This window comes from Mirounga angustirostris, unplaced genomic scaffold (assembly GCF_029215605.1).
Source record: "Mirounga angustirostris isolate CCGP_5_RB_7025 unplaced genomic scaffold, mMirAng1.0.hap1 SCAF_5, whole genome shotgun sequence".
Classification (NCBI taxonomy): Eukaryota; Metazoa; Chordata; class Mammalia; order Carnivora; family Phocidae; genus Mirounga; species Mirounga angustirostris.
In genome coordinates, this window is record NW_026991713.1 from 90,034,716 (window position 1) to 90,038,764 (window position 4,049).

Below are 4,049 nucleotides of genomic sequence, written 5' to 3' on the forward strand. Positions count from 1 at the left end.
AAAGTTCCAACCCTCTAACATTTGTTGCTCCCCCTGGCAACCATCTTTAGGGGCTTATTTTTTAATGGAATATAAATAATTTTATTAAAAATGATATATTTTAAAATTATTATCTTTAATTTTTATGGTTACAAATAGATTGAGATTCTAGTATAAGTTATGGGCCATCTCTTTTAGAAAATGCAATAACATACAACATCATTTTATACAGTGGCTGTGAGTCTATGTTTAAGAATCCTTGACATATTAATTTCCCCAAATGCCAATTGCATAAAAGAAATACTTGGACCTAGAAGTCTTTTTTTTTTTCAACTTCATTGTATTTATTAATTGTATTTTTCATTTGAGTATAGTTAACACATAATGTTACATTAGTTTCAGATGTACAACTTAGTGATTTGACAAATTTATACATTATACTACATTGACCACAAGTGTAGCTAGTATCTGTCCTATTATACCACTATTACAGTATCATTAACTGTATTCCTTATGCTCTGCATTTTATTCCTGTGACTTACTCATTCCATACTGGACGCCTGTATCTCCTTCTCTCCTTTCACCCATTTTGCTCACCATCCCCATCCCTCTCCCTCTGGCAGCCATCAGTTTGTTCTCTGTATTTATAGTTCTGATTCTGCTTTTTATTTATTCTTCTTTTTTAAGATTCCATTTATGAGTGGAGTCATGTGATATTTGTCTTTCTCAGTCTGATTTATTTCACTTAGCATAAAACCCTCTAGGTCCATCCATGTTGTCACAAATGGCACAGTTTCATCCTTTTTATGGCTGTGTAATATTCCATTATATATTTTATATATAATATATATAAGAATATATAATATATATTTACTATATATTACACATACATATATAATATTTTCCTTGTCCATCATCTACTGATGGACACTTAGGTCTCTTCCATGTCTTGGCTTTTGGAAACAACGCTGCAATAAACAGAGGGGTGCATACATCTTTTCCACTTAGTGTTTTCATTTTCCCTGGGTATACACCCAGTAATGGAATTACTGGGTCATACAGAATTTCTGTTTTTAATTTTTTGAGGAACCTCCATACTGTTTTCCACAGTAGCTATAACAATTTACATTCTGACCAACAGTGCACAAGGGTTCCTTTTTCTCCACATCCTTGCCAACCCTTGCTTCTTATCTTCTTCATTTTAGCCAGTCTAACAGGTATCAGGTGATATCTCATTGTGGTTTTGATTTTCATTTCCCAGATAATCAGTGATGTTGAGCATTTTTTCATGTGTGTGTTGGACATCTGGATGTCTTCTTTGGAAAAATATCTATTCAGGTCCTCTGGCCATTTTTATTCAGATTATTTGGTGGTTTTTTGGTGTTGAGCTGTGTAAGTTCTTTATATATTTTGGATATCAACCCCTTATCAGATATATCATTTTCAAATATCTTCTCTCATTCAGTAGGTTATCCTTCTGTTTTGTTGATGGTTTCCTTTGCTATGCAAAAACTTTTTATTTTGGGGTGCCTGGGTGGCTCAGTCGGTTAAGCGTCTGCCTTCAGCTCAGGTCATGACCCCAGGGTCCTGGGATCGAGCCCTGCATCGGGCTCCTTGCTCAGCGGGAAGCCTGCTTCTCCCTCTCCTTCTACTGCTTCCCCCTGCTTGTGCTTTCTCATTCTCTCTGTCAAATAAATAAAATCTTAAAAAAAACTTTTTATTTTGATGTAGTCCCAATTGTTTATTTTTGCTTTTGTTTCCCTTGCCTTAAGAGATATATCTAGAAAAAGCTGCTATGGCTGATGTCAGAGGAATTGTTACCTGTATTTTCTTCTAGGATTTCTATGGTTTCAGGTATCACATTTAGGTCTTTAATCCATTTTGAGTTTATTTCTGTGTATGGTATTAGAAAGTAGTTTAGTTTCATTCTTTCTCATGTAGCTGTCCAGTTTTCCCAGCACCATTTATTGAAAAGACTGTCTTTTCCCCATTGTATATTCTTGCTGCTTTTGTCATAGATTAATTGGCCATACAAATGTGAGTTCATTTCTGGGATGTCTATTCTGTTCTATTGATCTGTGTGTCTGTTTTTGTGCAGGACCATATTGTTTTCATTACTACAGCTTTGTAGTATATCTTGAAATCTGTAATTGTGGTATCTCCAACTTTGTTCTTTCTCAGGATTTCTTTGGCTATTTGGGGTCTTCTACGATTCCATACAAATTTGGTATTATTAGTTCTAGTTTTGTGAAGAATGCTGTTGATATTTTGATAGGGATTGGATTGAATCTGTAGATTGCTGTAAGTAATATGGACATTTTGACATTAATTCTTCCAATTCATGAGCATGGAATATCTTTCTATTTATTTGTATCATCTTCAATTTCTTTCAATATTTTATGGCTTTCAGAGTACAGGTCTTTCACGTCCTTGGTTAAGTTTATTTCTAAGTATTTTGTTCTTTCTGGTGCAATTGTAAATGGAATTGCTTTTTCAGTTTCTCTTTCTGCAACTTTATTGTTAGTGTATAGAAACACTACAGATTTCTTGGTACTAATTTTGTATCCTGCCACTTCACTAAATTTGTTTATTATTTCTACTAGTTTTTTGGTGGAATCTTTAGAATTTTCTTTATTTCATGTTATCTGCAAATAGTGGCAGTTTAACTTCTACTTTATCAATATGGATGCCTCTTATTTCTTCTTTTTCTTGTCTGATTGCTGTGGCTAGGACTTCTAGTACTATGTTGAATAAAAGTGATGAGTGTGGACATCCTTGTTTTGTTTCTGACCTTAGAGAGAAAACTCTCAATTTTTCACCATTGAGAATGATGTTGGCTGTGGTTTTTCATATATGGCCTTTATTTTGTTGATGTATGTTCCTTCTAACCCTATTTTATTGAGAGTTTTTATCATGAACAGATGTTGAATCATGCCAAATGTTTTTTCTGCATCTATTGAGATGATCATATTTTATTCTTTATTTTGCTCATGTGGTGTATGATGGTGATTGATTTGCAAATATTGAGTCATCCTTGCATCCCAGGAATAAATCTCACCTACTCATGATGAATGATCTTTTTAATATATTCTGTGCAGTTTGCCAATATTTTGTTGAGGATTTTTGCATCTATGTTCATCAGGGATATTGGTCTCTGGTTTTCTTTTCTTGTGGTGTCTTTGGTTTTGGTATCAGGATAATGCTAGACTCATAGAATGAATTTGGAGACTTTCCTTCCTCTTCTATTTTTTGGAATAGTTTGAAAAGAATAGGTATTAACTCTTATTTAAATGTCTGGTAGAATTCACTTGTGAATCCATCTGATCCTGGACTTTTATTTTTTGGTAGTTTTTTTATTACCTATTCAATTTTGTTACTTGTAATCCATCTGTTCAGATTTTCTATATCTTTTTGATTTAGTTTTGAAAGATTATAGGAGCATCTGGGTGGCTCAGTCAGTTCAGCATATGCCTTCAGCTCAGGTCATGGTCTCGGTCCTGGGATAGAGCCCCACTTTGGGCTTGCTGCTCAGTGGGGAACCTGCTTCTCCTTCTCTCCAATACCCAATCATGCTCTCTCTCTCCCTCTCTCTCTCTCTCTCAAATAAATAAAATTAAAAAAAAAAAGAAAGACTGTATGTTTCACGCTCACTTCGGCAGCACGTATACTAAAATTGGAATGATACCGAGAAGATTAGCATGATCCCTGCACAGGGATAACATGCAAATCCACAAACGATTGTATGTTTCTAAGAATTTACCCATTTCTTCTAGGTTGTCCAGTTTGTTGGCATATAATTTTTTGATGGTATTCTCTTATAGTCCTTTATATTTCTGGGGTATCTTTTGTTACTTCTCCTCTTTCATTTCTGATTATATTTATTTGGTCCTTTCTTCTTTTTTTCTTGATAAATCTAGTTAAGGGTTTGTCAATTTTTGTTTATCTTTTCAAAGAACCAGCTCTGGCTTTTATTGATTTTTTTTCTATATTTTAAAATCTCTACATCATTTCTTTTTGCCCTGATCTTTATTATTTCCTTTCTTCTACTCACCCTGGGTTTTGTTTGTTCT

General features: G+C 34.0%; 1 non-coding gene across 1 annotated transcript; it reads left to right on the top strand.

Moving 5' to 3' along the window:
* The first annotated feature begins 3,622 nt into the window (after nt 1-3,622).
* Nucleotides 3,623-3,729, top strand: LOC123845097 (U6 spliceosomal RNA). Its single transcript, XR_006790941.1, has one exon. It is a non-coding gene; the product is annotated as a U6 spliceosomal RNA (small nuclear RNA).
* Nucleotides 3,730-4,049: the final 320 nt, after the last annotated feature.